At 43.7% G+C, this 17,199-nt stretch overlaps 1 long non-coding RNA gene across 1 annotated transcript; it reads left to right on the top strand.

Moving 5' to 3' along the window:
• Positions 1-12,655: 12,655 nt before the first annotated feature.
• On the top strand, positions 12,656-16,803 carry LOC139362577 (uncharacterized). Its single transcript, XR_011621718.1, has 3 exons — positions 12,656-12,733; positions 13,559-13,661; positions 16,666-16,803. It is a non-coding gene; the product is annotated as an uncharacterized lncRNA (long non-coding RNA).
• Positions 16,804-17,199: the final 396 nt, after the last annotated feature.

Here is a 17,199-nt window from a genome sequence, read left to right as displayed (position 1 = left end):
AATGAGTGTTTTTGAGCATCAATGTGTATGTTATGGGATTGGGAGGTAAGAACGTTAAAAATGGAGTTTGTAGAAGAGAGGATGTTTGACTCACCATTAGTTGGTAGTTAGATACTAGCAGAGGAGAAGTAGTAAATGTAGGCAAAGTAAACCTGTGAAAACAAAAGGAAGCTGGGGAGAGGGTCACAAAGGGGATACAGGAAAATTTGGGGATTATGGAATTATTTTTTATGACACTGGGGAATTGTATACAGTTTGCTATGTATTTGTCAAAACCTGTAGAACTTAACATCACAAAGAGTAAACTTCAATGGATGCAGATTTTAAAAAGTAAATCAGAAGATGGGGGTATCCCAGAATGAAATGGAGACTGTGAGAAAAGAATCTAAATATTTTACAAAGCTGTGAAGTGGATTGGGGAAAAAAGAGCTGATCTAAATAACTTTGGAAAATACAAGGCTAAAAACAAATGGAAATCCACATAAACACATACTCCAGTTGGTGAAGTTGTTTCTCATAGGATTATAGGTTAAAATTTCTGAAACTATTTTACATGCATACTGGGGATAAACTAATAAGCAAATAGAGGGTAGATGGTGGGAGATGAGTTTATCACTATTCTCAAGGGAAATTACGGATAAGCAGGAGGGAAGGACTAGACTAAACCATGTGGTGCTGGATTTAGAGTCAGAGATATCAGCATGAATTCATGTTTAACTGAATAGGGAAACAAATGGATAAATACAGAAGCTATCGTAGATAAGTTATATAAACATGGTGATATGGTTTAGCCCTATGTCCCCACCCAAATCTCATCTTGAATTATACTCCCATAATTCCCACGTGTTGTGGGAGTGACCCAGTGGGAGATAATTGAATCATGGGGACAATTTCTCCCATACTGTTCTAGTGGTAGTGAATAAGTCTCACGAGATCCGATGATTTGATAAGGGGAAACCCATTTCACTTGATGCTCATTCTCTCTCTTCCCTGCTGCAATGTAAAACGTGCCTTTCACCTTCCACCATGATTGTGAGGCCTCCTCAGCCACATGGAATTGTGAGTCAAATTAAACCTCTTTCTTTTGCAAATTACCCAGTCTCAAGCATGTCCTTATCAGCAACGTGAAAATGAACTAATACACGAGGTAGTATACACATATATTTTCTAGTTCTGTCAGTTTGTTGGGCCTAGAGGCAGTGACATCCCTGTAGAAATGAGCACATTAAGTGTCCAGACCTTGGCCTCTAATACCATTCTGCAATAAAAGGAAGCAGAGCACCTTGCAGATATGGCTGAAGCTAGGGCTGTGGCAGGGAAGATACAAGATGAAACTGGAAATCTTATGGCGCTAGAAAGTAAGAAAATGGCTGGATGAGGCAGCTCAGGTCTGTAATCCCAACACTTTGGGAGACAGAAGTGGGCAGATCACTCGAGCTCAAGAGTTCAAAATCAGCCTGGGCAACATGGTGAAATCCCATCTCTACAGAAAAATACAAAAATTAGCCAGGCTTGGTGGTGTGCACCTGTTGTCCCAGCTACTTGGGGGGCTGAGGCGGGAGAATCACTTCAGTCTGGGAGGTCAAGGCTGCAGTAAGCCATGTTCATACCACTGCACTCCTGCCTGGGTGAAAAAGTGAGATCTTGTCTCAAAAACTTTTTTTTTTTTTTAAATCCAGAGGCATGCGCCTATAGTCCCAGGCACCTGGAAGTTTGAGGTGGGAGGTTCGTTTGAGCCCAGGAGTTCAAGCCTGCAGTGAGCTATGATTGCACCACTGCACTCCAGCTTGGGCGACAGAGCAAGACCCCATCTCAAAATAAACAAAAAAAGAAAGCAAGAAAGGACTCAGGAAACAAAAGGATAGGGCATATCAAAGTCTGAAAGATTCCAAATGGCCAAAGCTGCAACAATTTAAACAACAAAATAAATAGCATAGTATGGATTATAACCCAAAGTATACAAGAAACAACCATGAGTCCATACTGATTGTATTAGTCCATTTTCCCTCCCTCCACACATAGGGATTACAAATCAAAATGAGATTTGGGCGGAGACACAGAGACAAACCATACTACTGATTTAAGTAAACAACTGAGTAAAATAATTGTGGGCCTTAGAGACCAATTTTCCTTACAGAAGAACGAAAAAAGTATACAAAGGGGAAAAATAGGCAGGGTGGGGTGGCTCATGCCTGTAATCTCAGCACTTTGGGAGGCCAAAGTGAAAGGATCACTTGAGCCCAGGAGTTGGAGACCAGCCCGGCAACAGAGTGAGACCCTGTCCCTACAAAGTCTTCTTAAAAATTAGCTGGACATGATGGCACATGCCTATAGTTTCAGCTACTTGGGAGGCTGAGGTGGGAGGATCGTTTGAGCCTGGGAGGCTGAGACTGCAGTGAGCAATAATTACGCCACTGCACTCTAGTCTGGGTAAGAGAGCAAGTCACACATCAGAAAAAAAGAAAAGAAAAGAAAAGGAGTGGGGAGAAAAATAAGGTAACGTTTCAGAGAAGAAATCTAGCAAGCAGCAAACACTTCTTTTATCTGATGATCAAGATCAAGGTTAGTATCAGTGATACATCATGTTAATAGTACATAACTTTCATGTGATGTGATGAAAATGGCATTTCATCTCTATAGTCTTCCTTCCAAAATCCCAAAGCCCAACCTAGCCATGAGAAAAACATCAGACAAGCCCACATTGAGAGAATTTTACAAAAATACCCAGCAGTATTCCTCAAGACTGTCAAGTTTATCAAACACAAGAAAAGACTTGAAAAACTGTCACAGATCAGAGGAAACAAAGGACAGATGACAATTCAGTGTAATGTGGTGTCTTGGATGGAATCCTGAAAAAGAAAGAAAACATCAGTTAAAGAAAAAAAAAAAAAAACTACTGAAATCTGAGTAAGCCAGAAGTTTAGTTAACAGTAATATTCCAGCGTTGGTTTCTTAGCCGTGACAAACGTACCATGGTAATGTCAGATGTTAACTATAATGGAAACTAGATGGTGGGGGTGGTGTATGTGAGCTCTCAGAACTAACCCTGCAACGTTTCTATACATCTAAAATTATTCTAAAACAATAAGGATTTTGTTTGTTTTTGATACAGGACAAGTTGGAAAAAGCAAGAAATCTGGCATGGTTGGCATATCAGTTGATTGGCACAATGAGAGGAGATGAGGCTTGATGGTGTTTGGGGTCAGATTCTAGCAGCTCTGTAAACCGTATCAGTTAGGAACACGAGGCCAGCACTACTTAACCAAGTCAGGGTGTTTTTAGTTACACAATGGGAAGTCTGTGAGTAGGCTCTACAAAGTTGGTAAAGAAACTCTTGTTCTTACCATCATTACTATGTTCTTCCCTCCCCTCCCCTCCCCTCCCTTCCCTTCCCTTCCTTTCCTTTCCTTTCCTTTCTTTCTTTCTCTCCCTCTCTCTCTCTCTCTCTCTCTCTCTCTTTCTTTCTTTCTTTTTCTTTCTTTTTTTTGAGACGGAGCCTTGCTCTGTTGCTCAGACTAGAATACAGTGGTGTGATCTTGGCTCACTGCAACCTCCACTTCCGGGGTTCAAGCGATTCTCCTGCCTCAGCCTCTCAAGTAGCTGGGATTACAGGTACATGCCACCACACCCAGCTAATTTTTGTATTTTTAGTAAAGACGGGGTTTCGCCATGTTGGCCAGGCTCGTCTTGAACTCCTAACCTCAGGTGATCCACCCACCTCAGCCTCCCAAAGTTCTGGGATTACAGGCGTGAGCCACCACATCTGGCCATTTGTTTGTTTGTTTTTGTTTCAAACAGGGTCTCACTTCATCACCCAGGTTGGGGTGCAGTGGCATGCTCACAGCTCACTGCAGCCTCAACCTCTAAGCTCAAGAGATCCTCCTGCCTCGGCCTCCCTAGTAACTGGGACTACAGCTGTACTCCACCACATCCAGCTAATTTTTTTAATACCTTTTGTAGAGATGGGGGTCTACACTGTATTGCCCAGGCTGGTCTTAATCTTCTGGGTCCAAGTGATCCTCCTACCGTGGCCTCCAAAAGTGCTGGGATTACAGATGTGAGCCACTGTGGTTTTTGATTTTCATTTTCACAATTGTAAAATGGTCACACTGTAGGAGCATTTTTGCAGGAAAAGGAAAAAGTGAATCAGAAAGGACCAAAGGAGCCTGATGGGTCAATCTGTCTCCTCTCTGATACTTTCCCACAAGTCCTGCACACTTCAACTTCTTCTCATTGTCCAGAAGGGATCATATGGCCATTTCTCTTTTTTATTTAGAGGTAGGGTCTTGCTCTCTTGCCTAGGCTGGAGTCCAGTGGCATAATTATAGCTGACTGCAGCCTCAACCACCTGGGCTCAAGCAATCCTCCCATCTCAGTCTCCCAAATAGCTGGGACTACAGGCATGTGCCACCATTCCCGGTGGCTAATTTTTGTATTTTTTGTAGAGACAGAGTTTTGCCATGATGCCTAGGCTGGCCTCGAACTCCTGGGCTCCAACAATCCTCCCACCTTGGCCCTCCAAAGTGCTAAGATTACAGGTGTGAGTCACCGCACCCAACCACATGAATATTCCTTACTGCAAGAAAGCCTAGGAAGGCTAGTATTCCTTACTGGACACAGTGACTCTCCAAACAAAATCAGCATTCTGTTTGTAAGGAGGAAGAGATGGATATTGAGAAGTTGAGAAGCTTTTTGGTAGAGGCAGGGTTTCGCCATGTTAGCCAGGCTGGTTTCGAACTCCTGTTGCGTCTCACTCTGTTGCCCAGACTGGAATGCAATGGTGCAACCACAGCTCACTGTAGCCTCAACCTCCTGGGCTCAGGTGATCCTCCCACCTCAACCTCCCAAGTAGCTAGGACTACAGGTATGCACCACCACACCTGGCTAAATTTTTATTTTTGTAGAGACAAAGTCTCACTGTGTTGCCCAGGCTGGCCTCAAACTCCTGGACTCAAGTGATCCTGCCACCTCCATCTCCCAAAGTGCTGGGATTACAAGCATGAGCCACTGCACCTGGCCTCACAAAAAAAAATCTTTTTAATTAACCAGGTGCACCTGTGGTCCCAGCTACTCAGGAGGCTGAAACAGGGGAATCTCTTGAGCCCAGGAGTTGGAGGCTGCAGTGAGCTATGATCACACCACTGCACTCCAGCCTGAGCAACAGAACAAGACCCTGTCTTTAAAATTAAAGAGAGAGAGACGCACAACCAACAGGACTCGGTGTTAAATTAGAAAGGTTATTTAGATAGGTTGTGAGGATCAAAAGAACTCAAAGATTACTGAGGTGCAGTAGCTCAAGCCTGTAAACCCGGTACTTTGGGAGGCTGAGGTGGGAGGCTTGCTTCAGCCCAGGAGTTTGAGACCCATCTTGGCAACATAGTGAGACCCACCCCCCATCTCCACAACAAACAAAAATATTAGCCTCACGTGGTGGTACCCACCCATGGTCCCAGCTACTCAGGAGGCTGAGGTGGGAGGATCACTTGGGTCCAGAAGGTTGAGGCTGCAATGAGCCACGAGCCACTGCACTCCAGTCTGGGCAACAGAGTGAGACCCTGTCTCAAAAACAAACAACAACAACAACAAAACAAAACAGGCCGGGCTTGGTGGTTCATGTCTGTAATCTCAGCACTTTGGGAGGCCGAGACAGATGAATCACTTGAAGCCAGGAGTTCAAAACCAGTCTGGCCAACAAGGCAAAACCCCATCTGTACCAAAAAATACAAAAATTAGCCAGGCATGGTGGCACACATCTATAATCCCAGCTACTCGGGAGGCTGAGGCATGAGAATCACTTGAACCTGGGAGGCAGAGGTTGCAGTGAGCTTAGATCGAGCCACTGCACTCCAGCCTGGGTGACGGAGAGAGACCGTCTCAAAAAAAAAAAAAAAAAAAGATTACTGAGTATTTTAATCTTAAATAACTGAAAGGATGGTTATACTGGTAACCAAGCAAGGACTATGGGAAAAGGATCATAAGTGCAGCTTGAACTTGCTGACTGTAGCGGGCCTGAAGCATCAACCCACAGCAGGTGAAAGGAATTCCAGATCTGACCTCAGGAGAGACACGGGACTGTGCTGGAAGCAGTGAGCACATCAAGTACTCGCCAATCTACTCACATTCAAAACATTGCGAAATGCTAGAGTCTTCCCATTCCTGTATTCAGTTCAAAACTATTTCATGGGTAAGCACATTTCTGGAAAAAGAAAAAACAACTATTTCAAGCATGATGATAGACTTCTCTCAGTACAAAACTCCTTTTTTGCTTGTTTGTTTTTTGAGGCAGAGTCTTGCTCTGTCACCCAGGCTGGAGTACAGTGGTGTGATCTCAGCTCACTACAACCTCTGCCTCCACGTTCAAGTGATTCTCCTGCCTCAGTCTCCCAAGAAGCTGGGACTACAGGCAAGCCCTACCACAGCCAGCTAATATTTTGTCTTTTTAGTAGAGACGGGGTCGCACCATGTTACCGAAGCTGGTCTTCAACTCCTGAGATCAGGCAATCCGCCCATCTCGGCCCCACAAAGTGCTAGGATTACAGGCATGAGCCACCGTGCCCAGTCACAAAGCTCCTTTTAAAAATTATTATGTGACCTACAAGAAATAGAAGTGTTTCAGCCATCTCGAGTTTCAGTCCTGAAATTAGAATTTGCTTCTTCTGAGAAACAATGAACTTTACACGTCCAAAGTCAAATCGACCTCTTGGATGATGAATCTTATAATTACTCTTAAATAATGGCTCAGCAAAGCGATGTAGGATAAGTTAGTGTAAACATAAAAGCAAATCAGAAATCACTTGAGGAGGAGGACATTGTGGTTAAGAGGACAGGCATGGGCAACAGGCTGAACTAGATACAGATCCTGAATTCACCACTGACGAGCAGTCTGATCCTAGGCAACTTACTAAATCTCTCACATCCTCCATTTCCTAGCCTGCAAAATTAAAAAAAAAAAATAGCCGGGCTGGGCTCAGTGGTTCACACCTGTAATCCCAGCATTTTGGGAGGCTGTGGTGGGCAGGTTACCTGAGGTCAGGAGTTGGAGACCAGCCTGGCCAATGTGGTGAAACCCTGTCTCTACTACAAATACAAAAATTAGCCGGGTGTGCTGGTGGGTGCCTGTAATCCCAGCTACTCGGGAGGCTGAGTCAGGACTTGAATCCGGGAGGCTGAGGTTGCAGTGAGTAGAGATGGCACCATTCCACTCCAGCCTGGGTGACAAGAATGAGACTCCACCTGAAGAAAAACAAAAACAAAAACAACTAGCCAGGAGTGATGCCTCACATCTGTAATCCTAACACTTTGGGAGGCTGGGAGGATCCCTTGAGCCCAGGAGTTCGAGACCAGCCTGGGCAACATAGTGAGACTCCATCTCTACAGATAAAAAATTTTAAAAATTAGCCAGGTATGGTGGTACATGCCTGTAGTCTCAGCTACTCCGGAGGCCAAGACAGGAGGATTGCTTGAGCCCCAGAGTGGGAGGCCGCAGTGAGCTATGATCATACCACTGCACTCCAGCCTGGGTGACAGAGCCAGACTCTGCTTGCAAAAAATAAAAATAAATAAATAAAAACAGTGCCTATATATAGTACCCCACAGAAGAGTTATTTTGAGAAATGAATGAGATATAATGTCTGGCACATACTAAGTTCTTAAATAAGTGTTTATTCATAGTGGTAGCAGTCTAGTAGTAGTACTACTATCTGCATACTTAGTATGATAGAGAATTATGATATGCAGGAAACTAAGTTTCTTGAATTAGTGCAGAAATGTTTTTAGTTACACAGTCACTCATCAGCTTGCCAAGACCGTACAATATTTTACGGTAAATGAGTGATAAAATATTGAATTAATTCATTTTGTCACCAGTTTATGACTTCAGGGAAAAGGAGGCTAGTTTATAAGAGGAAAAAAAAAGTGAGCTGGTTATTTCTTTTTATTTATTATTTTTTCAGAAGGCTAGCATTTTTAAACCCTCATTTTGAAAGGAAAAGTCGGCATTGGTTTTCCCTACTTTTGTAGCAAAACAGGGTTGTTTTTTTTTTTTCTTTGAGACAGAGTCTAGCTCTGTCACTCAGGCTGGAGTACAGTGGCCCAATCTCGGCTCATTGCAACCTCAGTCTTCCAGGTTCAAGCAATTCTCCTGTCTCAGTCTCCCGAGTAGCTACAGGCGCGCGCCACCACGCCCAGCTAATTTTTCTATTTTTAGTAGATATGGGGTTTCACCATCTTGGCCAGGCTGGTCTCGAACTCCTGACCTCAGATGATCTGCCCACCTCAGCCTCCCAGAGTGCTGAGGTTACAGGCGTGAGCCACCGCGCCTGGCCAAAACAGGGCTTTCTTAACTTCCAAGAAGGGCTCCTTTAAGGAAGCTAAGGTGATACACGCAGTGTAGCCACAGACTTTCTGCAAAGAACTTGATGATCCAGTCACGCCAAACAGAAAGAAATGCTGCAGGCAAGATTACCCCGTTTGTAAAACAACAGCAGAAACAAATCCCGCCTGTTTACAGGATGACACGTGATGGAAGCACAATGGAGTTAGCTCTCTTTACAACAAAAATTTAAAGGCAGTTACCTTGCAGGCCAAGAAAGAACATGTAATTAATTAATGCCAGAGGTTGTTGTCCATAATGAAAAAGACACAATGTACCGCCATTCGCCTCATTTGCATTCGATTCAGAAGACACTTCTCATGCAAACACACCCGTTGTATTTTAGATTATTATTTAAGTGATGGATTAAAACCAGGAAGCTTGAACATAGCAAGGAACATTTTCTTCCAGTGCCTTTCACACATACACAGTTTGGCATTCTGCACATTGTAGGCAGCTGAGAACGGTTGATGATTTTGACCTTGAGATGAGTAATTAGAAGAGAAATCAATTCTAAATCATGAATGTCAACAAATACTTTAAAATATTATAATTGATTTTGGTCGGGCGTGGTGGCTCGTGCCTGTAATCCCAGCACTTTGGGGGGTTAAGGCGGGTGGATCACTTGATGTCAGGAGTTCAAGACCAGCCTGGCCAACATGATGACATCCCATCTCTAATAAAAATACAAAAGTTAGCCAGGGTGGCACGCGCCTGTAATCCCAGCTACTCAGGAGGCCAAGGCAGGAGAATGGCTTGAACCTGGGAGGCAGAGGTTGCAGTGAGCTGAGATAGTGCCACTGTACTCCAGCCTGGGCAACAGACCAAGACTCCATTTTAAAAAAAAAATTATAATTGATTTCATAGACCAAGAACAAAATAGAGCAAGGATTAAAAGCCACTCAATAGCTGCAAAATTGTGGATGCCTGAGCCTGGAGTTCATTATCTGCAAAGTGGGAATACCATAACAGGGCCTACACTATGAACTTATTCCCAGAATTGAGAGCTTGTGTATCATATTCTGCCCAGGAACTGAAGAAAACATAAGCAATCAATAAATAGTCCTGTTTATACTGGGTTGGTGCAAAAGTTATTGCAGTTTTTGCAATTTACTTTTAACGGCAAAAACCGCAGTGACTTTTGCACCAACCTATAATATTAGTCCTCTTCGGAAATAATTAGAAAATAGCCCTTAGGGGTTGCTGTAGTAGGGGTTAAATTTCTCCTCTACTCTCCTAGGATCTCCAGCTGGGCCTTAGAATTACACTGACATGAAATAGATTAACAGGACCAAAGCATACAAATTCTATTTAATAATTTTTACATACATGGGAGGCTTCGCAAGAAAAACCAAGACCCCAAGAAGTTACGGCCTGTGGACTCAGAAAATCTGAGACAAGTCTCAGTTAATTTACAAAGCTTTTTTTTTGCCAAGGTTGAGGACGCACGCCTTTGACACAGCCTCAGAAGGTCCTGATGACATATACCCAAGGTGGTCGGGGCACAGCTTGGTTTATACATTTTAGGGAGACAGGAGCCATCAATCAACATATGTAAGAAGTACATTGGTTCAGTCTGGAAAGGCGGGACGGTTGCATTCTTTTATTTATTTATTTGTTTTTTGAGATGGAGTCTCGCTCTGTCGCCCAGGCTGGAGTGCAGTGGTGCGATCTCAGCTCACTGCAAGATCCACCTCCCGGGTTCACACCATTCTCCTGCCTCAGCCTCCCGAGTAGCTGGGACTACAGGCGCCTGCCACCACACCTGGCTAATTTTTTGTATTTTTAGTAGAGATGGGGTTTCACTATGTTGGCCAGGCTAGTCTTGATCTCCTGACCTCGTGATCCACCCGCCTCGGCCTCCCAAAGTGCTGGGATTACATGGAGCTACCGAGCCCAGCCAGTTGCATTCTTTTGAGTTTCTGATTAACCTTTCCAAAGGATGCAATCAGATACACATTTATCTCAGTGAGCAGAGGGATAACTTTGGATAGTATGGGAGGTAGGTTTTACCCAAAGCAGTTCCCAACTCGAATTTTCCCTTTAGCTTAGTGATTCTGGGGGCCCAAGATATTTTTCTTTCACAGGCCCAACATTTATATATTAGGTTGGACAAAGAGTAGTAAATTGTGAAAGCGTGACAAGAAAAAGGGGTTTACTTGGGTCAGGGTAGTTAATTGTGGAAAAGTAACCAGGAAGATAAGGGTTCGTTTAGCAAGGTTTGTTTGTATGGATTTCTCTCAGCCTCAACTCTCCACCTCTAGTGATAAGACTATCTTCCTCCTAGTACAGAAAGGGCACCTTTCACACAGTTTTACCTCCTACTTTAATAATGAAGAAAAAAGGAAGATCAGAGGGTGGTTGCATCTGCAGTTTTTTCAATGCCTTTAATTCAAAATAATCAATATATCAAAGTGGTCTATTTTAGGGGGAACATATTCTGACATCCTTTATTGCTTTCACACATGGGGTACAACCCAAGTCAAAGGCAATAGGTATACTTAAAATAAACATCAGACAGAGAAAAGATCCTCTTTTAGGATCCTACACGGTCCCAAGCATGGAAATAAAGGAAAATCTTGAATTCCATCCAGAGAAATTCCAGGCACATAGCTTACCCTGAGAAGTAAATGAGCAACTTGGTAAGCAAGAAGGTAATGGTAGTTTAAACACAACAGCCAAGGAAGTTAGAGTCTGGAGATGTTTCCTATAGCAACTAAACATAACATTTTAGCATATGTCCCTGAGTTGTTTTTCAGAAACCCGGACCCTCACCCAATGGATCTGCTGGCACATAGATCTCAGATAAGGGGAAACTGAGGCCTGAACGCTGACCTCCGTTTTTTGCTCTAAACTTCTTCCTGAGGGGCTTGGAAGGAGTCACACCCATGAACCAGAGCTAACATTCTTTTCTACTGATCCCCATTTTTTAGACAAAGCTTCGCCTCCTGAACCAATTACAAGTCAGAAAGTCCTTGAATCCATCTGTGACGTGTGGGCCTCCTGCTTCGAGAGATACCCTGTCTTTCTAGGTCAAACCAATGTATAGCCTCCATGTATTTATTTATTTAGAGATGGAGTTTCGCTCTTGTTTCCCAGGCTGGCATGCAATGGTGCAATCTCAGCTCACTGCAACCTCCACCTCCTGTGTTCGAGTGATTCTCCTGCCTCAGCCTCCCAAGTAGCTGGGATTACAGCAGCCTGCCACCATGCCCAACTAATTTTTGTATTTTTAGTAGAGAAGGGGTTTCTCCATGTTGGTTAGGTGGGTCTCGAACTCCTGACCTCAGGTGATCCACCCGCCTTGGCCTCTCAAAGTGCTGGGATTATAGGAGTGAGCCACCGCACCCGGCCTCCATGTATTGATTTATGATTTTATCTGTAGCTTCTGCTTTCTTGGAAATTACCCCTGCCTTTAAAAATCCTTATCTGCAAGTCATCTGCGAGTTCAGGTTTTAAGCATGAGCTGCGCTGATTCTCCTTGCTTTTGTACTGCAAATAAGCATGTCCCTCTATGCCAATGCAAAACCCCAGTGCGGATAACTGGTCTTACTGTGCCAGGCAAGCAGACCCCAGTTTGGTTCTGAGAGACAGAAGTAGCTGGATTTCCTAGGCCCACTAAGAATTCCTAAGCCTAACTGGGCAAAGTGACTGCACCTACCTTTAAACACGGGGCTTGTAACTCAGCTCACACCCAACCAATCAGGTAGTAAAGAGGGCTCACTAAAATACAAATTAGGCTAAAGCAGGAGGTAAAGAAATAGTCAAATCATATGCCTGAGAGCACAGGGGGAGGGACAATGATTGGGATATAAACTCAGGCATTTGAGCAGGGAGCAGCAACCCCCTTTGGGTCCCCTCCCGTCGTATGGGAGCTCAGTTTTCACTCTATTCAATCTTGCAACTGCACACTCTTCTGGTCCGTGTTTGTTAGGCTGGAGCTGAGCTTTCACTCACCGTCCACCACTGTTTGCCGCCATCGCAGACCCACCGCTGACTTCCACCCCTCCAGATCCAGCAGGGTGTCCACTGTGCTCCTGATCCAGCAAGGCGCCCATTGCCGCTCCGGATGGGGCTAAAGGTTCGCTGTTGTTCCTGCATGGCTAAGTGCCCGGGTTCATCCTAACTGAGCTGAACACTAGTCGCTGGGTTCCACCGTTCTCTTCCGTGCCCCATGGCTTCTAATAGAGGTGTAACACCGCATGGCCCAAGGTTCCATTCCTTGGAATCTGTGAGGCTAAGAACCCCAGGTCAGAGAACAAAAAGCTTGCTGCCATCTTGGGAGCCGCCCACCGCCATCTTGGGAGCTCTAAGACCAAAGACCCGCCCGTAACAGTTCTATGACAAGAACTGCCCTATGAGGTAGGAACTCTGATTATATATCTATTTTACCCCTGAGGAAACTGAGATGAAGAGAGGTTAAATGACTTGCCTAAGGGCACACAGAATGAGAATTTGAACCCAACTTCCTCGGCACTATTCCATGACTATTTCTGTTACACGGGGCTTGAGGGTATTAACGATATACTTCCCGCTGTCTGCAAAACTTCCAGGGCAAGGAAGAAGGGGTGGATTTGGGAACTGAACAGGTCATCAGGAGCCATTTTAGAACTCTCCACAAAGATAGCTGTGATCCCTGTGGGATCAAAGACAAAGCTAAATGACCCTCAGCCCCAAAGATCCACAAACAGCCAGGGTTCTAAAGCTGCCCGGACAAGGGCAGAGAAAAAAAACCCAGGAGAAAAAAGATGGGGCTATCTGGGATTCAGCCCATTCCTACCCTAAGGGTGGAAGGAAAGGCAGGGCTCAGTGGCTCACACCTGTAATTCCAGCACTTTGGGAGGCTGAGGCAGGTGGATCACATGAGATCAGGTGTTCAAGACCAGCCTGGGCAACAGGCAAAATCCCATCTCTACAAAAAATTAGCTGGCCGTGGTGACACGCACCTGCAGTCCCAGCTACTCAAGAGGCTAAGGAGGTAGGATGGCTTGAGCCTGGGAGGGGGAGGTTGCAGTGAGCTGAGACTGTGCCACTGCACTCCAACCTGGGTGAGGGAGCAAGACCCTGTCTCAAAAAAACGAGCCGGGAGCGGGAGGACAGATGATATTGAACATTGGGATCATTGTAATACATGATTTTCTTTTTCTGCTTTTTTTTTTTTTTTTTTTTTTTTTTTTTTTGAGACAGAGTATTGCTCTTGCCTCCTACGCTGGAGTGCAATAGCACGATCTCAGCTTACTGCAACCTCCACCTCCTGGGTTCAAGTGATTCTCCTGCCTGAGCCTCCCAAGTAAGTAACTGGGATTACAGGTGTGCACCACCACACCTGGTTAATTTTTGTACTTTTAGTAGAAATGGGGTTTCACCATGTTGGGCAAGCTGGTCTTAAACTCCTGACCTCAAGTGATTCACCCGCCTCAGCCTCCCAAAGTGCTGGGATTACAGGCGTGAGCCACCATCCCCAGCCCATTGTAATACATGAATTTCATTAAGGATTTTTCTCAAACCGTATTTTTATCTGGTTACACAAGTAATACATATTTATTAGAATTATCTTGGGAAATATACACAAGTAAAAATAATACCACCACCAGACAGAACCACATTTAATAGTCTGATGTATTCATTTCTGTTTTGTTTTATCTAAATACATACATTTTAATACCAAAAAATGCTATTATCCTGTTCTTGCTATTCTGTAGCCTGCTTTTCCAGGTAATATTTTCTTCACCTTTTCCCAAAGCATGAGTGTTTCCGCCTGAGTTCCATGATAGCACATTTAACAACTGCAGGTACATGTATTCGGACTTACTCAAACAGTCTTTAATTTTGAGATGTCAAGATGGTTTCTAGATGTTTTTACTATTATGAACAACGCTTCTTACACAAACATATGTACCAAAGTCACGATTATCTCCCTAGAATAAATTCCTAGATGAAACTGCTGGGCCAAACGACTTGCTTGTTTTTAAGGCTTAAATGAATACTGCCAAGTATATTGAATTGAAATGAACACTGTGCTTCCAGTAGAGATGCTCTGATTTATATTCCCACTAGCAATGTGTGAGGATGCTCCCTTCAAAAACAAGGCATGAAAAAACCTGGTTATTGAATGCTAGCAGCTCTGTTAATGTAGATTAGTAGCTAAAATACAACTGGATGAGAGCAAGAACAAGTCTGTTCTGTCCTTTCTACAGGGTTTACTCAGCTCCCTCCGGGCTTTTGTTGTTGTCATTGTTTTCTGAGACAGAGTCTCACTCTCTCGCCCAGGCTGGAGTGCAGTGGCATGACCTCGACTCACTGCAACGTTAACCTCCTGGGCTCAAGCAATCCTCCCGCCTCAGCCTCCCAAGTAGTTGGGACCACAGGCATATGCCACCATGCCCAGCTAATTTTTGTATTTTTTTGTAGAGATGGGTTTTCACCATGTTGCCTAGGCTGGTTTCGAACTCCAGGGCTCAAGCCATCTGCCCTCCTTAGCCTCCCGATGTGTTGGGATTACAACCAGGAGCCACCGCACTGGGCCCCTTTCTTCTTCCTGTATCTTTATTACTTCGGATAAAAAGAACAGCCCTAATTCTATCACTGGTTTACGCAGGAAACAATGGTACCCACTTCCTATAGGACGCTGGGTACTGCTGAAGTAATCCATTGTCTAGATTTTATCTAACTTTGTAAATTCTTATCCTTTTAAAGACATGTTGCGAATCAAGGGAACTTTCCTTTGAAGGTAAGAACTCTATTGACATATTAAAGGACAGGACTCCTGGGCAAATCACCCATCAGCTCCAGGAATCCCTCTTCCTGGATAACTACTTTAACTATCTGGCACTATATAAAAATTTGTATCTTAAATCACAACAGGGACCGGGCATGGTGGCTCAAGCCTGTAACCCCAACGCTTGGGGAGGCTGAGGTGGGTGGATCGCTTGAGCTCAGGAGTTCGAGACCAGCTGGGCAACATGTCAAAACCCCATCTCTACAAAATAAAAAAATACAAAACTTAGCCTGGTGTGGTGGCATGCACTTGTAGTCCTAGCTATTCAGGAGGCTGAGGCAGGGGGATGGCTTGAACCTGGCAGGGAGAGGTGACAGTGAACCAAGATTGCACCACTGTACTCCAGCCTGGGCGACAGAGTGAGACCCTATCTCAAATAAATAAATAAAATTAAAAAAAAAAATCCCGACAGGTATGACCTCTTTGGGTTCCTTTACTGATAAGAAAAACTCCTTGATTCCAAAAGCCTAAAAAGTCCAGGATCATAGTAAGGAAAGATTGGAAGCTACTGATCAAATACTTGGTGGAGTTCCAAGATCAGTCTATTTCCAGTGTGTTGCAGAAAAGCTAATTTATGGCAGAAAACCATGATTAATTTCAGAATAAACAATATTCAGACTCAAGTGAGTTACGAGTTGCTGGAGATAGGAGGCACATTTAGTAGAACATGACTTATTCAGACATGTAATTCTTTCCTTAGCTCAGTAAAGCTAAGTATGGCAAAAATGCCAGAAACAGCTTTGCAATTGGAATATGCAATTTAAAATAAGCAAAGATTACTCCCAGGTAGTTTATTGCTTTAACTACATTGAGGCATGTCCCTGTAGCAGACAGCCTAATGACTCTCATTTCATTTTTGGTTTGTGCCAAATATCTTCTGTTAGTTTTTGCTTTATTGGCTTCATGCAATTTATTGCAGCTCTAGAATGCGATTGTAATGCAACTAGTATTTTAGTTTTATCTTCTACTGGTAATTTTTCTTCTTTATGGTGGCTATACTGTCTGCATTAATACAAGCCATAGAAATTATACAGTGTGGAACCTTATTTTCAGCAGCTCCCTCTTTCATGAAGAGCAGAACCACCAGAGCCAACTCCCATAATCCAGTGATAGCCAAGGATGTGCCAGGGGATGACATAATGAACAGCATTTGCAATTCAATAAAGTGATTTGTTTGATGAAGAGTTGCTAGAAAACCTAATTTTCTCATTGATTCAAAAAGAGGCAAAATGTTCTTCAAGATCTTCTAAGTATTCCTCAAATCAATCCCTGGAATACAAACCCAGTAGCTAAGGTGGCAGCATTTGGGGCAGATGAGGACTCTTCTGTTATTCTTTGAAAATACATTTATTTAGCCTGGTTTGCATTTATTGATTTGACCAACCTTACAACAGCACTGTAATCTGCTAAGGAATTATTTAACCATTTCCAATTTCCTGCAAGTTGCCTAAGTGATGTGCTAAATATAATTTTACCTGTAGCTAGCCCAGATCAATAATACATATCATTTCCTTAGGAAGTGGCTTTCTGTGAAAAGATGGAAGAGGACTCGATCTTCCAGTCCTGCGAACTTCTTATTCCAGGCACCTTTGCAGAGCTGGTACAAGAAAGAAACCAAACTAAGTCAGATAAGTCATTTGGGCCTGCTGAAAACATATTTCTCAACTTTTCTCCTTGTATCCTGCCAAAAATTTGCTGAGTAAATCATCCTATAGGCTATGGTATATGTCTTTTTTTTTTTTTTTTCTATAGAGATAGGGTCTCGCTACGTTGCCCAGGCTGATCTGGTCTTCCTGGGCTCAAGCAGTCCTCCCACCTTGGCCTCTCAAAGTGCTGGTATTGCAGCCACCGTGCCTGGCCTAAGGTGTATATCTTTAAGCATCCCCTATTAAACTCCATATTTCCCGGGAGGTGTAACACAGCAAACTATTATCAGTTATTACTTCTTAATAAAATGAGATTATCAAATGGATGTAAAAATATGTAGCAGAGCTGTGATAGAATAGCTCTGAAAGAGGATAGGGTACTTATGTTTTGAGTGCAGAAGGGA

The sequence above is a fragment of the Macaca nemestrina genome, chromosome 4 (genome assembly GCF_043159975.1).
Source record: "Macaca nemestrina isolate mMacNem1 chromosome 4, mMacNem.hap1, whole genome shotgun sequence".
Taxonomy (NCBI): Eukaryota; Metazoa; Chordata; class Mammalia; order Primates; family Cercopithecidae; genus Macaca; species Macaca nemestrina.
Note: the sequence above shows the minus strand (reverse complement) of the source record. Positions and strands in the feature narration are given on the sequence as shown.